The sequence below is a fragment of the Bufo gargarizans genome, chromosome 3 (assembly GCF_014858855.1).
Source record: "Bufo gargarizans isolate SCDJY-AF-19 chromosome 3, ASM1485885v1, whole genome shotgun sequence".
Taxonomy (NCBI): Eukaryota; Metazoa; Chordata; class Amphibia; order Anura; family Bufonidae; genus Bufo; species Bufo gargarizans.
Genome location: NC_058082.1, coordinates 100,991,706 through 101,013,814, shown reverse-complemented (window position 1 = coordinate 101,013,814; position 22,109 = coordinate 100,991,706). Strand labels below are relative to the sequence as shown.

Here is a 22,109-nt window from a genome sequence, read left to right as displayed (position 1 = left end):
TGTTGTGATTGATGCAGAATGTGGTCTGGCATTATCTTGTTGAAAAATGCAGGGTCTTCCCTGAAAGAGATGTCGTCTGGATGGGAGCATATGTTGTTCTAGAACCTGAATATATTTTTCTGCATTGATGGTGCCTTTCCAGACATGCAAGCTGCCCATGCCACACACACTCATGCAACCCCATACCATCAGAAATGCAGGCTTCTCAACTGAGCGTCGATAACAACTTGGGTTGTCCTTGTCCTCTTTGGTCCGGATGACATGGCATCCCAGATTTCCAAAAAGAACTTTGAATCATGACTCGTCTGACCACAGAACAGTCTTCCATTTTGCCACACTCCATTTTAAATGATCCCTGGCCCAGTGAAAACGCCTGAGCTTGTGGATCTTGCTTAGAAATGGCTTCTTCTTTCCACTGTAGAGTTTCAGCTGGCAACGGCGGATGGCACGGTGCATTGTGTTCACTGACAATGGTTTCTGGAAGTATTCCTGAGCCCATTCTGTGATTTCCTTTACAGTAGCATTCCTGTTTGTGGTGCAGTGTCGTTTAAGGGCCCGGAGATCACGGGCATCCAGTATGGTTTTACAGCCTTGACCCTTACGCACAGAGATTGTTCCAGATTCTCTGAATCTTCGGATGATGTTATGCACAGTTGATGATGATGATAGATGCAAAGTATTTGCAATTTTTCGCTGGGTAACACCTTTCTGATATTGCTCCACTATCTTTCTGTGCAACATTGTGGGAATTGGTGATCCTCTACCCATCTTGGCTTCTGAGAGACACTGCCACTCTGAGAAGCTCTTTTTATACCCAATCATGTTGCCAATTAACCTAATTAGTGTTAATTGGTCTTCCAGCTCTTCGTTATGCTCAAATTTACTTTTTCCAGCCTCTTATTGCTACTTGTCCCAACTTTTTTGGGATTTGTTGACACAGTGAAAATTTGAATCAACATATTTTTCCTTTAAAATGATACATTTACTCGGATTAAACGTTTGATCTGTCATCTACGTTCTATTACAAATAAAATATTGACATTTGCCATCTCCACATTATTGCATTCAGTTTTTATTCACAATTTTTTTAGTGTCCCAACTTTTTGGGAATCCGGTTTGTAGATGCAAGCATAACATATGGACTAAGGCTAGTTTCACACTAGCGTTCGGCTGTCCGCTCGTGAGCTCCGTTTGAAGGGGCTCACGAGCGGACCCGAACGCTTCCGTCCAACCCTGATGCAGTCTGAATGGATGCGGATCCGCTCAGACTGCATCAGTCTGGCGGCGTTCAGCCTCCGCTCCGCTCAGCAGGCGGACACCTGAACGCTGCTTGCATCGTTCGGGTGTCCGCCTGGCCGTGCGGATCCGTCCAGACTTACAATGTAAGTCAATGGGGACGGATCCGTTTGAAGATGCCACAATATGGCTCAATCTTCAAGCGGATCCGTCCCCCATTGACTTTCAATGTAAAAGTCTGGACGGATCCGCTCAGGCTAATTTCACACTTAGCTTTTTTTTGCAAATATAATGCAGACGGATCCATTCTGAACGGAGCCTCCGTCTGCATTATTATGATCGGATCCGTTCAGAACGGATCCGATCGAACGCTAGTGTGAAAGTAGCCTAAGCCCTCACTCTATTGATAAAATATGAGACACTTGGTCAATACATTTTGATCAAAACGCATCAAAGCCCACCTACCAAATGACAAGGTGTTCTCAGTTCAGGCGGGTCCTACACTAAACCTGCCTATGCCGTTATGCATTTATGTTCAGGAGCGCAGACCCCGCACATATAGTGTGCTGCTCCTAGTTACCTCCATGTGCAGGAGTAGCACTCATGTGCACTTTTACCCCACCTATTAATAGGCAACCTTGATTAAGGTGGTACAGATATAGGTATGTGTGCTCCTCCTCCCACCGGTTGCTGCACATGAAGGTAACTAGGAGCGGGGTCTGCGCTCCTGAACAGGATTGGATGCTGACCCATTCATTTCAATGGGTTTTCAAAAAATGTGGACAACACTCCCTGTGCTGTCCGCATTCGTATGTCTGTTCTGTAGTTCCACAAAAAAGGTAGAACATGTCTTATTCTTGTCTGTTTTTCAGACAAGAGTAGGCATTGTGCATCGGGCAGTTGCCAACGTCTGGGGGTATCCCTTACCCTTTAAGAGGTTTTTACAATATATGTCCCTCTGATAGAGCAAGTTGCCATGACACCAGTTGCATTGAAGCAGCGAGGACATAGAGTCCCCTTTAAGTATGGTGATGTTGGTATCCAGATGTAGGATTGCCAGATGGTGTAAGGGATGCCTATAGTGTCCCCTGGGTGCGGATTTATCACTTGTCACGGTGCTCCTACCTGGTTATCCTTGGATCCCAGATGTGGTTGTCCAAAGCAGTGATAAAAGAGCTGATTAACTTGGATAATGAAGGAATAATGGAGTCCAGATTTATTAACGTTGAACGCGGCTTTACTTGGCATAAACTTGCATCAAGGCCGTCTCCTCCTCCCTGTACCGATACTATAAATTAGCATACAGGCCAGGGGCACAGAGCCCCAACGGAGCAGCCGATCTGAAAAAAATAATCGCAGGGACATCTACTGATCATGCCCTATACTACCAGGTGATATTATTGTTATGTCAGGACCAAAGAAAGGTCCTCTTTAAGGTGTAAGATGGTTAGATATTATTGATTGGGTTGGCCCTTGACCTCAGGGCCCTACACGAAGGATATTTCAGCGACTGCCAAAGATTCAGGTTGTTCAATAGGAACAGATATTTACTCAGGATTGAGGCAATTAGTGTGGCAGTTACAGTCTCTCTCTCTCTCTCTCTCTCTCTCTCACAGTGGGTACAGTCTTAATGGTTACACACAACAGCATTTACAATGCACAATGCTTACACCTTACTGCCTTCTTGGCAGAGACATTACACATGTGTACTTCCTTAGCCTTTCTCTTGTCTCTACATGTGTCCTTCCTTACATTTTCTCCTGGCTCAAGATATCCCTAGAAGAGTGGCACAAGATGACCAGGTAGCTCAAACATGTTTTTTTTTTCATAGCTGGTCATTGTGCACCACTCATCTTGGGATATTTCAAGCCAAGAGGAAAGGTAAGGAAGGACACATGTTGAGAAAAGATGAAAGGTGAGAAAGGACATATGTACATGCTGAGTGGTTACTCTTCCTGGAAGAGGCACTATACTTGGTGGTTATAGTAACAGGCAACAGTCTCTGTTAACACACTGCACTGGCAGTGGACAGTCTCTTATAATGCACTCCACTTAGGTAGGACAGGACTTACAATTTATCACAGGTCTTGCAATCTGCAGTGCATAGTAGTAGGCCACAATGCAGAACACAATATCATTCACAGTCTCAGTGTGGGTTACTTCACCACACACCAAGCGCACACAGCTTTTCCCTTATCAGGCATTCAAAAGTGGCAGACTGGCTTCTCACACTGCAAGGTGTCTGACTGACTTATCACCCACATGATGCACTGAATAGCAGTCTACAACCATTAGCAAGGTCCTCATTAAAATGGCTCATCTGCTATAATAGTGGCCAGGGGTCTGGTCCAAAACAAGTTGCAGGCTCCACTTTCAATACTCTGGGTATGAATCGCCCACACACACTTCAGGCTGCGATCACAGTCCTCCGGGTTTCTCTAAGGCAGTACAGCAGACACAATGCAATCATTAGATGTGGTATATATATATATATATATATACTACACATTGTTGTATCTCAGGGACATCACCAGGTTCAGGTAGCCCAATTACCACTAGCACCATTCACTGTAATACTAACTGTAAGCAGCAGTGTCTCAGCATGTCTCTCTAGCACACTGTTCAGCTACAGTCACTACTTCTGCAATAAGATGCTTTGGACATCCATCTTTTAAACCACCTCTGGTTCTCCTCCTTTTATCACCACTGGACTTCTAAGCTAAGAAAGAGCAGATGTTCAGTTCAATACATTACAAGTTATACAAAATCTTTTCCCACAAGTATGTATCAGTCTCATCGGCTCCTTCTGCTCTATACCTTGTTTCCTGCAGACTGGACTATATATTCAATTTCAAGTTCCCTTTAAATGGCAAGCTATCACAAACATTAATTGCCCGGTGCGCTATTGTGGCACCATCATTTAGTAGAATACTGATATGAGACATAGAATATGGAAAAGCCATGTGAGCCTTTTTGTGACATCATTTCACAAGTAAGTCCTCTTTCACACTACCGTTTTTTTGTTTTGTTTTGCAGGCTGTTTTTTGTGTTCCATATACGGTCCGTATACGGAACCATTCATTTCAATGGTTCCGCAAAAAAAAACTGAATGTACTCCGTATGCATTCCTTTTCCGTATTTCAATTTTTCCGTTCCGTTGAAACATAGAACATGTCCTATTATTGCCCGTACATCATGTTCCGTGGCTCCAATCAAGTCAATGGGTCCGCAAAAAAACTGAACACATACTACGGAAATGCATCGGTATGTCTTCCGGATCTGTTCCATTTTTGCAGAACCATCTGTTGCAAATGTTATGGCCAGCCCAATTTTTTCTATGTAATTACTGTATATGCCATACGGAAAAACGGAACAGAAAAACGGAACGGAAACTGAAACACAACAGAAACAAAAAAACGGAACAACGGATCCATAAAAAACAGACCACAAAACACTTAAATAGCCATACGGTAGTGTGAAAGGGGCCTAAATGTCAACTTGTCACAAAGATAAAGAGTGTGGTGTCCCACTGTGAGGTCCTGGGTGTTGGACCCTCACTGATCAGATACTGATGACCTACAGTGGGATGCGAAAGTTTGGGCAACCTTGTTAATCGTCATGATTTTCCTGTATAAATCGTTGGTTGTTACGATAAAAAATGTCAGTTAAATATATCATATAGGAGACACACACAGTGATATTTGAGAAGTGAAATGAAGTTTATTGGATTTACAGAAAGTGCGCTATAATTGTTTAAACAAAATTAGGCAGGTGCATAAATTTGGGCACCACAAAAAAGAAATGAAACCAATATTTAGTAGATCCTCCTTTTGCAGAAATTACAGCCTCTAAACACTTCCTGTAGGTTCCAATAAGAGTCTGGATTCTGGTTGAAGGTATTTTGGACCATTCCTCTTTACAAAACATCTTTAGTTCATTCAGGTTTGATGGCTTCCGAGCATGGACAGCTCTCTTTAAGTCACACCACAGATTTTCAATTATATTCTGGTCTGGGGACTGAGATGGCCATTCTAGAACATTGTACTTGTTCCTCTGCATAAATGCCTTAGTGGATTTTGAGCAGTGTTTAGGGTCGTTGTCTTGTTGAAAGATCCAGCCTCGGCACAGCTTCAGCTTCATCAGTGATTCCTGGACATTGGTCTCCAGAATCTGCTGATACTGAGTGGAATCCAAGCGTCCCTCAACTTTGACAAGATTCCCAGTCCCTGTACTGGCCACACAGCCCCACAGCATGATGGAACCACCACCATATTTTACTGTAGGTAGCAGGTGTTTTTCTTGGAATGCTGTGTTCTTTTTCCTCCATGCATAACGCCCCTTGTTATGGCCAAATAACTCAATTTTAGTTTCATCAGTCCACAGCACCTTATTCCAAAATGAAGCTGGCTTGTCCAAATGTGCTTTAGCCCACCTCAAGCGGCACTTTTTGTGCTGTGGACGGAGAAAAGGCTTCCTCTGCATCACTCTCGCATACAGCATCTCCTTGTGTAAAGTGTGCCGAATGGTTGAACGATGCACAGTGACTCCATCTGCAGCAAGATGATGTTGTAGGTCTTTGGTGCTGGTCTGTGGGTTGACTCTGACTCTTCTCACCATTCGTCGCTTCTGTCTATCCGAGATTTTTCTTGGTTTGCCACTTCGAGCCTTAACTTGAACTGAGCCTGTGGTCTTCCATTTCCTCAATATGTTCCTAACTGTGGAAACAGACAGCTGAATTCTCTGGGACAACTTTCTGTATTCTTCCCCTAAACCATGATGGTGAACAATCTTTGTCTTCAGGTCATTTGAGAGTTGTTTTGAGACCCCCATGTTGCTACTCTTCAGAGAAAATTAAAAGAGGAGGGAAACTTACAATTGACCCCCTTAAATACTCTATCTCATAACTGGATTCACCTGTGTATGTAGGTCAGGGGTCACTGAGCTTACCAAGCCAATTTAAGTTCCAATAATTCGTTCTAAAGGTTTTGGAATCAATAAAGTGCCCAAATGTATGCACCTGCCTAATTTTATTTAAACAATTATAGCACACTTTCTGTAAATCCAATAAACTTCATTTCACTTCTCAAATATCACTGTATGTGTCTCCTATATGATATATTTAACTGACATTTTTTATCGTAACAACCAATGATTTATACAGGAAAATCATGACGATTAACAAGGTTGCCCAAACTTTTGCATCCCACTGTATCTTGACCTATCTCTGATGACCTATCTTCAGTTAAAACGTTTCAGAAAACCACTTTAACCCTTTAACAAACAAAATGCATTTGTGCATAAAATGGTTGTCTCAATAAAGACTTATATGGGCTAGACCCCCAAGTAGAGATGAGCGAATTTCTCAAAACTTCCATTCGGCCAGTTCGACAAATTTTTCGAAAAACTTTGGTTCGATCCAAATATATTTGTGGTGAATCACATTAAAAAAACAGCTATATCCTGGCTGCTGAGAGCCTTTATAGCGGTGTAGAACACTGTGCCTTGCAGTAACACACATAGGGAGTCTGCTGTGGTAGTGAAACAATACTGTGAGCCAGTATGACATGCAGATGACAGGTGTCGCTCTTAGAATCACTGCACACTTCACTTATTTCGGCAGTTACGGGGCAAAAACTGACCAAATAACTCAAGTGTGAACTCAGCCTTACAGTTCAATGTTAGCGTCAAGAAGAAGCGCACTCCTTTTACAGCTTCGACAGCTGATTCCACATAGATGTCTATGGAACCCGTTCAAATAAACGCTTATACAAGTAGAGCAACCCGACAGAGTGGAGAGGATGTCAGCAGTAAGTTTGTGTTGACATCACTGATTATTTTGCCCTTCCTCTGGTCAGTCAGAACAATAACCCACAAAAAACAGATCCTGTCTGTGAAGCATCCGCCTTCACTCAGTCAGCATTTGGTCAGTAATCCATCAGTATTGCTAAAGCCAATTCTGATGCAAAATAGGGACCATGGCATGTGGCCAGCTGTTTCATAGACAGGATCCGTTGTGCAACTCATTTTTCAGATCAGAAGAAGGGTCAAAAATGATGATGTCAGCCAGGCCAAAAGGCAAAATAGTGGCCCAGTCATAAAGTGGGAAGGGCGGGATCAGCATAAGAAGTCCACAGAGTGGCCCTATGACATAGTGGTGAGTCGTATTGAGCGTGAATATTCGAATTACAAATTTTAATCGTGAATATTGTCACTTCGAGAATTTATGAATATTTTGAATATAGTGCTATATATTTGTTTTTTTGAATATTTCGTAATTTTTTCATCATATAGCAATAGCACCTCTCAATCAGTATTTGGCGGAAACAGGTATATAGCACGTCTCAGGCAGTATTTGGTGGAAGCAGGTATATGGCACCCCTCAATTAGTTTTTGGTGAAAGCAGATGTATCGCAGCCCTCAATCAGTATTTGGTGGAAGAAGGTATATAGCAATAGCACCCCTCAATTAGTATTTAGTGGAAGAAGGTATATGGCACCCCTCAGTCAGTATTTGTCCACATGTTTGGCGAATCGCAAACTAGCAAAGTTCACACACACTGACCATTTCTCTTCTGTCCTAGATGAGTCCTATCCAGGAGAACTGAATTGTAAATCACTATAACAAGGATGGTTTAAATAGATTTTATCGCTCATTTGAGACTGAGCATACTGAGAAGTATACATAAAACATGGCTGAAGGTCTGAAAGAAGTTTTGTGTTAAAAGAATAAGAGACTCAAAACACAAGTTGCTGGTAGCACTGAGCAAGTAACAGCTACTGTATATTCTAACTATGCATTCTACTAGATATTTTTGTATATCAGTTTATTTCTTTATTGCAATCATTTTTATTGGGCACTAAAAGTAAAAGTGGAGTGCATGCCTGCATGTATAATAGGCAATAGTTGTACACCCCCAAAAAAAGCATGCACATATAAAATACTCCAGCACAACCAAATTGTAACACAAAAGATAGGGCTGATATAAGCATGGAAGCATTTAATGCTCTCATACTCTCCCTGTATAGCGCAAGGCAAGGGCTTTTTTGTTTACAATGGCTTGGCACACTGCTAGGCGGAGGCTTCCACCCAGCTGTGTTCCCGGTGACAGCACCTGCTCTGGGCGGGCTCACTGCTTGGCGGAAACCTCCACCTGGCAGTTCCTATGGAGAGCCAGCACAAGGCAAAGGAGAGCATAGGAGCATGAAGTGCTCTGATGCTTATATCAGGGGGGCTGGAGGGGTGAAGATGGGGATATGCCTGGGTTAAACTCTGAACCCGGACAGCCCCTTTAAATCAAATGATATCAAAACAAACAAAATCGACTGGTGTTCCCCTCAGATTAGAAATACAAAAAATGTCATATAAGACCAAAAAGTAAAAACGAGATTACAAAGTAGGTCACATATAATAGCCCTCAAAAAATGGCACAAGTTAAAAAAAATATATGAGGATTGCCTCTGTGAATGCCCATGTGGGTAATGAGCCCACTGCTGTATGTATTCCTCAGACTTTATATGAACGTGAATGCAAATTTTAGCTGTTTTAACTTTATTTTCCTGCTTTGCTTAATAAAGACTTGTACTACAATATGGATTTTTTTGGGTGTAGAGAAGTGTATTACTTTGTTACAAATGATTTGTACTGAGAAGTATGTGATGGGTAGATACTTTTTCATGAGGATACTGCATAGATAGGACACAAGGTTATTGTTATACAAATGAAGAGTTGAAAACAACCTTGCTCCTCTTAAAAAGAAAAGATGTACCCTTTGAATAAAGCACTGTTGCTATGGGTTACCATTGGGGTGTCAATGCCACTTAAGTTGTACTGTTGAACTGTTTTGTGACTGAGGACACTGCTGTGTTTATTGCGAGCGGTTATATCTCCCTACAATTAAAGGGAATGTGTCATCAGAAAATGACCTATTGTTTAAATCACGTTTTTATATTTAACATATATTTAAATAATTTGTGCTGATGTTATTTTTAATTTTCCATGTCAATATCTACACTGAGCAAAAATATAAATGCAACACTTTCGGTTTTGCTCCCATTTTGCATGAGCTGAACTCAAAGATCTGAAACATTTTCTACATACACAAAAGACCCATTACTCTCAAATATTGTTCACAAACCTGTCTAAATCTGTGTTAGTGAGCACTTCTCCTTTGCCGAGATAATCCATCCCACCTCACAGGTGTGGCATATCAAGGTGCTGATTAGATGTAAGCCGTGTACTGGGGTGGGCTCCCCAGGATACAGCAAAGTCACAGACAAGGAAAGCGACACTGACACCAGCTTTATATGCAAGAATATAAACTTTACTGTGGAAACAGTATTAACACTAGTGATGAGCGGGAGGTGCGATATTCGATTTCGCAATATTTCGCGAATATTCAACTGAATATTCGTGTTATATTCGTCGAAATCGAATATTCGTAATTATTCAAATTATCGCAAATAATATGCGATTTAATTAATCGCGTATTGCGATTTTTTTCTTTTTTTTTCTTTTGATAGTATAAGGCAACGTTCCTATGACTAATTGACTATGGCTAGGCTAATATGTGTATTTTACGAATATTCTTAATATTGCTCTAACTTCGTCTTTTAGAATATTCATAATATTCTAAAAGACGAAGTTAGAGCAATAGTAAGAATTTTCGTCAAATATACATATAGATTGTAATTTAGCTAATATAGTGCTATAATCCTTTTTTTTCCCTCAAAGTTTTGTAAAATATGTACACTATTAAAAAAATTACTATAGCAGTATATTAGCTAAATTACAATCTATATGTGTATTTTACGAATATTCTTAATATTGCTCTAACTTCATCTTTTAGACTATTCGTAATATTGCTCTAACTTCGTCTTTTAGAATATTACGAATACACAGATTTAGACACATTTGTGAACAATATTTGAGAGTAATGGGTCTTTTGTGTATGTAGAAAAAGTTTCAGATCTTTGAGTTCAGCTCATGCAAAATAGGAGCGAAACCGAAAGTGTTGCGTTTATATTTTTGCTCAGTGTATATTTTACACAACAACCATAAAATTCTGCAGTTTTCACACTGGCCACTAATCCTAATAATAGGCAGTATTTCTTGGTCTGTACAGATCACTTTACTGCAGTTCCCTACTTATCTGTTATTCTAATCCTGCCTATAATGATGCCACCTCTGTGTATAGATAATACAGGATTCACCATTTACAATAGGCGATTGTCGAAGCTTATTTATTCTTTGTACAGTGACCTCTGCACAGATCACAGAGCATGCCTAGAAAACTCTCCCATAGAAGTCACTGACCATTGTGTATGTTGCCCACGTGGTTGCCATAAAGCAATTTTCTTAATGCTTTCTAAATGCTGTTTAGAACTGCTAAGGCAAGATGGCCGCCTCCCTAATCATGGTCAGGAAATAGAACAAAAAATTTGCAATTAGTAAATAAAAACAGACTAGAAAAAAGGATATTTGTTACTATCTGATTTTAACTGGCAGAAGAATTTTTGGTGACACATTTACTTTAAGTGCCATGTAAACAGCACAATGTATTGTATGCCATCCAATATACCATGTTGTGTGCCTTTAAGCCACTGTCAGATGGTAACAAGGAAAGAGAACAGTGTAAATGCACTATTGTATCCTTCCCCATCCCTTGTAGATTGTAAGGCCTCGAAGGCAGTGTCCTCTCTCCTTCCATACCAGCTTGTATCTTGTCGTGTTCATGCTTACTGCAGTTGTTTTATATTATGTATGTATATCCCTTTCGTATGTACAGCGCCATTGAATGAATGGCTCTTCAATACAAAATAATAATATTGTGATTAAAACTCAATATCGTGCAGCCACCTTCCTTGTTGCCAGCCTGAGAAAAGTCCAGCTAGAGTGTCAAAACTCAAAGAGACTGGATGCATCCCAAGCCTGCCAAGAAAGCGAGCAAGCTAGTAACTTTTAAAGAGTCATTGTGGCAAATTGAATAAGTCTATAGACAGGAGCGTAGTTAAAGGCTCAAGATCCCTGGTGCAAGAGTTCAGCTTGGGTCACTTGCCTGAGGCAATCATTTCATCTCGCCTATTGCGACCACTGAGACCCCTATTGTTACATGACATGGCTAGACACTTTTGTCTTTTTACCATGTATTGGTTGATTTAGTTCGGTGATAAAGGTTGCATCTTAGGCCACATCCACCAATATTAGATGCAGATAATTTTTCTAAACATAGATGTGCCAAATTGCATGACATTTTACAACAGAATATAGATGCACTCACATTACTAAATGTGAACCACTGACTTTACCAAACCTATTGCTACTAACTAAGGTCTCAGGCACACAACCAGTGTTTGGGTCCACATCCCAGCCGCATTTCTTGTGGCTCACATGCAAACCCACTCACTTCAATGGGGCCGCAAAAGATGCAGACAGCGCTCTGTGTGCAGTCCACATCTGTTGCTCCGTTACGTGGGCCTGCAAAAAAAAACAGAACATGTGGACAAAAATAGGCATTTGTATTATGGGCAGCCTGTTCCATTTGGCAAATTGCGGAACGCACACGGGCTGGATCCGTGTTTTTTGAATCGCGGTCATGTGCATGAGGCTTAAGACAGTTCCCTAATTAAGAGAGTTGTAGCCATGCAACTCTTCCTCCACATGGAACTGTAACCACTAAGCCAGTTGCCTCTTGTTAAAATCTGGATGCCCCCTGTGTTACTTTGCCATCCAGGAGAGGGGAATCACAAACACCAGTCATGGGCGAAACCTCCTTTACTAAGGTCTGAAAACCCTTACATTTTGGCATAGTCAGACAGGATTTTGCCTTAGGATGATCATCTTCATCTGCACTGTTCCCCTTTGGAGCAACCACGATGAGCATCCTGAAATGAAGCAAAAAGGACATCCTGCAATCTGTTTAGGCAGAAAGATTTAGGGGTGCAATGTGCCTGTACCATTCCCTCACAGGTACCAGGCAGAGTTGGCCTTGAGCTTCTTGGAAGGAGATGACCGTCAGGTGGTGATCGTGGTCCCCCCGTGATCAGAGTTGCATGATGAAGCAGATCCTTGCCAAACTGGAAGTGCTTATCGAATAGATTACGTATGTGACTGATCACTGTAAGAAGTTCTATACCCGCAGCCAGTGTGCGGAGGAAATAGTCCAGCAGGTGAGGTGCAACCACTGTTGATTAGGAGAAGTAAATAGGACCTTGATGGTCTGATACAGTGCCTAAAACAAAAATTGTGCTATGAGATCAATTTTGGTCAGTGCTGCAGAAAGGTTTTGTGAATGAACTTGCCACATGTTTGGATAAGCTCAGAGGCTAGTCTAATTCACCATTGCAAGAGTCAAAAGAGTGGCAAACTCTGGCTGGACTACACGCTTATGTTAACTCACAGGCCCCATAGGTCAAAGTAGAGACTCCTCCTGATGTGGTCTGGCTTTACGCAAATGTAGCTGGGTCTATCCAGGAGTCAATCCAGGAGAAGGCAACCTAGTCAGCTGAAAGGAGAGGAGCAATAGTGCCAGAGATTGATTCTCTCAGACACAACGTGAAGGTGACCACCTGTTTCTTTTTCTGTGGCTTGTACAGTGTCAGTATGTTCTGCAGCTGTGCACAGAGTTTGCCATTTCTCAACAGTCCTTGTATCCATCTGGGCTCACAATCCCTTATCTAAAAGTACAATACAAAAAAGGAACGGGACGCTAAGTATAAAGGAGAAAAATAGTTGGTGTATGCCTAATAGTGGGTTAAGGCCATATGATGTATATATACAATCCAAAACAAGAAAAGGGCATGCTTACCCAGAAAAATCAAGTCATGTGTATTTAAATCAATTTATGCAACATTTCAGGATGACCATGCAGGAACCCAGCAATGTCAGTCAAGAAGGAGAGGGAGGGGCTGGCAGAGGAAGCAGGACGAGCAAAGGTGAACTAAGTGGCTTGGTCCACAGTGTCCATCAAAAAATCGTAATTGCGCAAAAAAAGCGTAACTTTATATTACCATTTAAGCAGTTCTCCTATATATCCAGTGAAATATAATAAAGAATGTGACCATGACATTGTCTTGTAGAGATACCAGTCATACAAAAACGTTAATATTTTTGCAAACCCAAATGAAAACGTTTACAAAAGAAACATAGGATGCCAGAAACAGCTGAAGAGTAGTGTTGATCGCGAATATTCTAATTGCAAATTTTTATTGGGAATATCAGCACTTGCAAAGATATAGAATATATTGATATATATTCGTAATAGCAAATATTCTAGATTTTTTTTCATCAGTAACCTCCCTTCTTGCTTGTGGGCCAATGAGAAGGCTGTAATGTCTTTGTCTGAGCTTAGTAACATCCCTAGCAACCAATAGGAAAGTTGCCTACCCCTTACTATATAAGAACCTCCCCAGCAGCCATTTTCTGCTGTTTTTTTGCAGTTCTGAGAGAGAGAGAGAGAGCAGTGACATTGCTGTGCTCTGTGCTTTCATCTGGATCCTATTCCTTATCTAATTACATTAGATAGTTAGTTAGCTTATATACTGTATATAATACAGATAGTTAGTGGGAGATAGTCAGTGTAGGTTAGATAGTGATATGGTGTAGCTGGTTCCAGTGTTAGGTAGTGTGATAAGTTCTGCTGTCCGTACATACAGTGGGATGCAAAAGTTTGTGCAACCTTGTTACCGTAATCGTCATGATTTTCCTGTATAAATCGTTGGTTGTTACGATAAAAAATGTCAGTTAAATATATCATATAGGAGACACAGACAGTGATATTTGAGAAGTGAAATGAAGTTTATTGGATTTACAGAAAGTGTGCTATAATTGTAAACGAAATTAGGCAGGTGCATAAATTTGGGCAATTTTATTGATTCCAAAACCTTTAGAACTAATTATTGGAACTCATATTGGCTTGGTAAGCTCAGTGACCCCTGACCTACATACACAGGTGAATCCAATTATGAGAAAGAGTATTTAAGGGGGTCAATTGTAAGTTTCCCTCCTCTTTTAATTTTCTCTGAAGAGGTGCAACATAAGGGTTCTCAAAACAACTCTCAAATGACCTGAAGACAAAGATTGTTCACCATCATGGTTTAGGGGAAGGATCCAGAAAGCTGTCTCAGAGATTTCAGCTGTCTGTTTCCACAGTTAGGAACATATTGAGGAAATGGAAGACCACAGGCTCAGTTCAAGTTAAGGCTCAAAGTGGCAGACCAAGAAAAATCTCGGATAGACAGAAGCGACGAATGGTGAGAACAGTCAGAGTCAACCCACAGACCAGCACCAAAGACCTACAACGTCATCTTGCTGCAGATGGAGTCACTGTGCATCGTTCAACCATTCGGCGCACTTTACACAAGGAGATGCTGTATGCGAGAGTGATGCAGAGGAAGCCCACAGCACAAAAAGTGCCGCTTGAGGTGGGCTAAAGCGCATTTGGACAAGCCAGTTTCATTTTGGAATAAGGTGCTATGGACTGATGAAACTAAAATTGAGTTATTTGGCCATAACAAGGGACGTTATCCATGGAGGAAAACGAACACAGCATTCCAAGAAAAACACCTGCTACCTACAGTAAAATATGGTGGTGGTTCCATCATGCTGTGGGGCTGTGTAGCCAGTGCAGGGACTGGGAATCTTGTCAAAGTTGAGGGACGCATGGATTCCACTCAGTATCAGCAGATTCTGGAGACCAATGTCCAGGAATCAGTGACAAAGCTGAAGCTGCGCCGGGGCTGGATCTTTCAACAAGACAACGACCCTAAACACTGCTCTAAATCCACTAAGGCATTTATGCAGAGGAACAAGTACAACGTTCTGGAATGGCCATCTCAGTCCCCAGACCTGAATATAATTGAAAATCTGTGGTGTGACTTAAAGAGAGCTGTCCATGCTCGGAAGCCATCAAACCTGAATGAACTAAAGATGTTTTGTAAAGAGGAATGGTCCAAAATACCTTCAACCAGAATCCAGACTCTCATTGGAACCTACAGGAAGCGTTTAGAGGCTGTAATTTCTGCAAAAGGAGGATCTGCTAAATATTGATTTCATTTCTTTTTTGTATGCACCTGCCTAATTTTGTTTAAGCAATTATAGCACACTTTCTGTAAATCCAATAAACGTCATTTCACTTCTCAAATATCACTGTGTGTGTCTCCTATATGATATATTTAACTGACATTTTTTATCGTAACAACCAACGATTTATACAGGAAAATCATGACGATTAACAAGGTTGCCCAAACTTTTGCATCCCACTGTACATGCTGCAGACATAGTGCTGTCATGTCACAACAATACTTAGTGCACCAATCAGTAATATGTAGTCAGACCTGGTAAAATGTGAAGTTGCATGTATTGCGCAAAAAATATGCTCATCATTAGTGCCATTTTGCACAATCGCAAAAATAATGACGAGATCACAAATTCTAGAATTCGCGAGTTTATTGAGAATATTATGCGAAAAAATTCGCAAAATATCACTAAATCTAATATTGCCTATGCTGCTCATCACTACTGAAGAGCACATAGAATATGAAGAACGGTTCGCTGTAATCTAACCCTGTTTTGAGCATGTAATTATGTTATTTTGTACTTTTAGTAAAATACATTCATTTATGAACAGGAACATGCCAGATGATGATATGATTGCTAATGAGGCTGTCAATGAGCTGCTAGCTGGCACCCTGCCCAAGAGCACATGCCATGAATTTCTCTGCAGGAACTGGTCCAGCACGGCGGTTAATGTTAATGAGGGACCTTGTGGGTCAGAGGATTAGTGTTGCCTCACACTGTATTTTCACATCTCTTCCTAGCTCAGACCTGACACAGATGGATACTGGAAGTGATTATCATCTATGGTCCAATTCACAACATTTACAGATAGCCCACAGGCAGAGAGTGCAGCTTTTCTTAGCAGCAACATGAAGTCAGGTGGGGAGTATTAAAATAGAGCAAATGATATCAGAAAAACATATAATTAGTGTTACAAGTGTAGGACAGGTAAGAGTGACACAATGCCATTAACCACAGGACGCTAAATAACAGTAGACAAGCGTAAGTTCAAGACAGGCAGCAGACGTGTAAATGAAATCAGAAAACATACATGTTTACTATACACGCCTGTATCCAGGGCCGACTCTATAATAAGGCAGACCAAGAGGCTGCTTGAGGGCGCAGAGAATGGGGGGGCAGCGCCAGGGTGGAATTTATATATATATTTTAAATTTATAGTTTGTTTTTTTAAATACATAACTTGCGGACCTGCCCCGACGGGCCCGGCTGCCCGCCCCAGCCTGCAGGTGTACCGTGCGGCGCCGGCCCTCACCTCCTCACAGAGCGGCACGCAGGCTCAGCAGCAGCACGGCATCAGAAACACAGACAGTCAGGGGGGTGTTACTGCCGAGTGGCGCTGCGGCGGCGGGCGGCAGGCAGCAGCAACTGGTGTAGACTGGGGAGTGGAGGTCTGTAGACTGGAGGCGGAGCTGTTGGTGGTGAGTAACTGTGTGTGATTGAGTCTGTGAGACTTTAGACAGTGACAGACTCACACAGCCAGGCCCAGACCAGACCGTCTGGACTGCCGTAGGTGGTACAGACAGGTAGGTAGGTCAAGGTGATCTCATTGAGCACAGGCTGCGCAGAAAACAGAAGAACATTAGTGGGGGTGGAGTCAGGGTGAGGCGGGTGACATTACAATGTGACATAAATGGAGGGGGGACAACAAGACATTTGGACAAATGTCTCTGAGTAGTCTGTGCGGCCCGCAGGGAGAAATGTATGTGGCATGGGGGGGGGGGGGGTGAAATGGACATGATGGAGGGGGGAGAAATGTGACAACATGGATGGAGGGGGGAGAGAAATGTGACAACATGGATGGAGGGGGAGTAATATGGCAACATGGATGCAGGGGGGAGAGAAATGTGGCAACATGGATGGAGGGGGAGAAATGTGAGGGCTGATGTGACATAGGTGATTTGACATGGGGGGTGAAATGTGACATGAAGGGGGAGAAATGTGACATGGGGGGCTGATGGCTAACATGGGGGCATAATGGCTGACATGGGGGGCTTATGGCTGACATGGGGGGGCTGATGGATGACCTGGGGGGCTGATGGCTGACATGGGGGTCTGATCTGAGGCATTGGGGGTCTGATCTGAGGTCTGATTAACATTGGGGGTCTGATTGCTGCTCTGACCTGAGGTGTAATGGAAAATATTTTTTTCTTATTATCCTCCTCTACAACCTAGGTGCGTCTTATGGTCCGGTGGGTCTTATAGGGCGAAAAATACAGTCCCTTAAACCAGCGATTGTCTGAAGCAGAGCGAAGATACCAGGACCACACAGAGGAGAAGCCAGCTGATGCAGATGGGACCAGGGCCAGGTGAGCTGCGGGGATGGGCGTGGGGGGTGCCAAAATGTAGCTTTGCTTGTGTTGGCAAAAATCCTTGCACCAGCCCTGCCTGTATCACACATGGAAAATTATTCTGACCTAATTTAATTTCCTATTCCATAAAATGTTTATGGTTTATTAAATGGGATAATAAAAAAAATGGGTCAAAGGCAGAGAATGTGTCAAAATAACACAAAATCCTTTAGACACCGGTTCAGTCCTCCTCCGTTCCAGTACTCCCCACTGAGCTTTATTTACATGGCAACAGCAGTGAGGTGCCCATATATCCACTGCAGTCAATCACTGGCCTCACTGGTATACAGCACAAGATCACTAGCTATTTAAACAAAGCCTGGCAGGGAGGACCGGAGCGGCGGTGCTAGAGAGAAGAGGGATTTTTCAAAAAATGGACAGTCCTAAAAAAGGTAACTCTTCCCCAGTCTCCATCTGATGCCTCTGTGATTTTGAAGTTTCAAAGCAAATGTTTCTAATTTGCTAATATTCATATTCTGAACTGCAGTGATTGATTTCTGGAAAAGTAAAAAAAAAAAGGAGGTGGCAACCCTAGGTGATGTTGGTCCAAAGGGTCAAGGGTACCACCTGTCTAGCCATATGGGACTGTCTGATGGAACCCTGACCTACATGACTATCCAGAATTTGCTGCACTGGGCGTCTACCAGACCCTGAATATGGTGTGGCACCACCCAATGATGACATTTGCTGGTAAGACCACTCCAATTTATATCAGATAGGGCAGTGTTCATAACACAGTAGCAGTTTTGATATCCTAGTGACTTTTCATATGTTTGTATTATTTAATATACAGTGATACCTCGGTTCACGAACTTAATTCGTGAACTGACTCTGGTCGCGAACCGAGGCACATTTTCCCATAGGGTTCAATGTAAATCCGGTTAATCCGTGCTGACCTTTTTTTGGGGGTTTTTGAAGCACAAAAATATGAAACAAATTACAATACACATTAGTACAGTATAGTAATGTATAAAGAGAGGACACTAACCTTGCTTGAGATGACTTCTGGCATGGAAGAAGGCAGGTGGGAGGCAGTTATTGTTTGGAGGGAGAGTCCCCCTCCATAAGGACATCAGGGGGATCTCCTTCAGGGGTTTCCTCTCCTTTGTCTCCTAGCTGCAGGCTCAGTTTGTCTGAAAAATCTGTCCAATGTCACTTGTCTCTTCCTGCGCTGCATAACCCTCCGGAAATGAGAGACCACATTCATTATCATTCATGAGATTTAGCACTCTGTTCACGACAGTTATGTTGGGGTGGTGCTTTAAAAAAAAATCATGGCACTCATTCCATTTTTCATAATGGATTTTATGGCATCACTGCTAACCTCCTCCCTTTCTTCTTCTTCCTCAGTGGAATGCTCCTCAAGAAGTGCCTTCTGCTGCTCACCGTGGAGTTCAGAAAGTTCTTCCGTGGTCAGCTCCTCCCTATGTTCCTCAACAAGCTCTTCCACATCAGCACCATCAACGACCAGACCCATACTCTTGCCCATGGACACAATTTCCTCCACTACCTCTGCATCAGACCCTTCAAAGTCATGTTCACGTTCAGCGACACATTCTGGCCACAGTTTCCTCCAGGCTGAATTTAGGGTTCAGGGAGTGACCTCTTCCCAGGCTTTGTCAATGAGGTTAATGCAGTGGACAACATTGAAATGTTTCTTCCAGAATTCTTTCAAAGTCAAGGACGTCTCTTCAGTGACATTAAAACACCTAGTGAAGAGCGCCTTTGTGTACAGCTTCTTGAAGTCGCAGATGACTTGCTGGTCCATGGGCTGCAGAAGTGGTGTTGTGTTGGGGGGGAGGAACTTTACCTTGATGAAGTCATACTCAGCATCCATATCATCCACCAAGGCTGGAGGGTGTGCCGGGGCATTGTCCATCAGAAGAAGGCACCTTTCAGGCAGCTGGTTATCAGAAAGATATTTTCTGACGGTGGGTGCAAACACCTCGTGCAGCCATTCCATAAACAATTGCCTTGTGACCCAAGCTTTGGCATTGGCTCTCCACATGACGGGCAGTCTGGCCTTGTTCACAATTTGTTCCCTAAATGCACGAGGGGTCTGAGAATGGTACACCAGTAGTGGTTTAATTTTTAGATCGGCGCTTGCGTTGGCACACAGCAAAAGGGTCAATCTGTCCTTCATGGGCTTGTGCCCTAGTAGGGCCTTTTCCTCCTGCGTGATATAGGTTCTGTTTGGCATTTTTTTCCAGAAGAGCCCTGTTTCATCACAGTTGAACACTTGTTGAGGGACGTATCCTTCTGTCTTCATGAATTCCGCAAAGTCTAACTTGTAGGCTTCTGCTGCGGCCTTGTCAGAACTGGAAGCCTCACCATGTCTAATCACACTGTGGATGCCACTTCTCCTGCGGAATTTTTCAAACCACCCCCTACTGGCTTTAAATTCGTCACTTGCTGCACTTGTAGAGGGGCTTCTTTGCAGTAAATCACTGTGCAATTTCCTGGCTTTCTCACAGATCATAGCTTCACTAACGCTATCACCTGCCAGCTGTTTCTCATTCAACCACACCAACAAAAGTTTTTCAACCTCTTCCAGAACTTGCGTCCTCTGGTTGGTTAACATTGTTACTCCTTTTGCAACATCAGCTCCTTTGATGGCGGCTTTGTTTTTCAGAATAGTCGAGATTGTTGACTTTGCCATCTTGTACTCCGAGGCCAGATCAGTCACACGAATACCACGGTCATGCTTTTCTATAATTTCCTTCTTCAGCTCAATGGTTATTTTCTTCACAACCTTGCTGTCACCTTTACTACTGCTCTGCACTTTCTTTTTGCCACCATGCTGCACATTCTTGTCACCTGCATTTCCACTTTGCACATTGTCACCTGCATTTCCACTTTGCACATTGTCACCTGCATTTCCACTTTGCACATTGTCACCTGCATTTCCACTTTGCACATTGTCACCTGCATTTCCACTTTGCACATTGTCACCTGCATTTCCACTTTGCACATTGTCACCTGCATTTCCACTTTGCACATTGTCACCTGCATTTCCACTTTGCACATTGTCACCTGCATTTCCACTTTGCACATTGTCACTGCATTTCCACTTTGCACATTGTCACTTGCATTTCCACTTTGCACATTGTCACCTGCATTTCTGTTCTTGTCACCTTCATTGCTGCTCCGCACTTTCTTTTTTCCACTATGCTTCTTGGGAGCCATATTGGGTGTCCAGTGAACTGTACAGTACTGTATGTGCTAAAAAGCACACCAAAAAGCACTTAAAATGTTTGCAGAGTACTCACAGTACTTCTTTCTGTGTCTCTTCTTCTCTCCACGGTCTTCCTACAGGAAGTCACGACCATGTGACAGCCTGGAAATAGCATTAAAATGGCCGCGGCTCCTGTTCGTGAACCGAGGCGGAGTTCGTGAACCGGAGCATATTTTTATGAACTTTTCTGTTCGTGAACCGAGTTGTTCGTGAACAGAAGCGTTCGTGAACCGAGGTATCACTGTATGTCACTGATCAGTGCTGCCTCATTTTTAGTGTTACATTTTTTTGACACTTGGTGTAAGTTTTATCTGCATTACCGTTAAAGCTAAATTTTCATTTTATTATTTTTGCCTCTATATTTTTACCTTTCTGGTAGAGTTCAGGCAGTACAGTAGACAAGCGAAAGTTCAAGACAGGCAGCAGACGTGTAAATGAAGTCAGAAAACTAACCTGCTCAATATGAGGGAATACAGATCAGCAAATATCTTTTAGCTAACTTGTCCTTATTGATTAAGTGCAGGAAAGTGGGGGAAGGGCAGTTCGAAGGCATGTGATGAACAGATATTGGCAGGAGAGCAATTACATTGGTGTGCATTAGCGCTTTATAAACTAGTAGGTTAGCACAGGAAAACCATGGCAGTGAACAATCTGGGGAAGGTTTATAAAACTGTCTAAAAGAAAGACTGTCTATTTTGCCCATAGCAACGAATCACAGCAAAGCTTTAATTTTTCAAGAGTAGAATACAAAATGAAAGTTTTGCGATGATTGGTTGCTTTTTTTTTTTTACCGGAAATCCATCTATGAGCCAGAAGGAACCCAGAATGTTTGTGTATCAGATGGACAGTCTATTAATTTTAATAGAAGCTGTGCAATGTTTAATTTGCCCTGAGGTGGCGCTGCAGCATTTGCTTCCAGATTTCCTTCCAGATTACGACTGATCATTAGGAGTCCTGGCAGTAGCATACTCTGTGATCATCTTGTAACAAAAAATGAATTGTCAACATTTTTATCTAATGATATGTTCTGTTTGATATGTTTTATTTGATCCTATTATAGTTAAAATTTTTCCTACAGCAAAGGACTTATTCTATGCAATATTTGCAATATTGAAATGAAAGAAATAAGATTACAGATGCCCCAATATTGCTTAATTCCTTGCTGAGATATACTCTGATCAGTTACATTCGGCCAAACAGTTCTGACCTATGGTTGC

The 22,109-nt window shown here is 42.3% G+C and overlaps 1 pseudogene; it reads left to right on the top strand.

The window, feature by feature from the left end:
• The window catches only part of LOC122931411, a 30,877-nt pseudogene extending 14,864 nt beyond the window's left edge, over positions 1–16,013 (top strand).
• Positions 16,014–22,109: the final 6,096 nt, after the last annotated feature.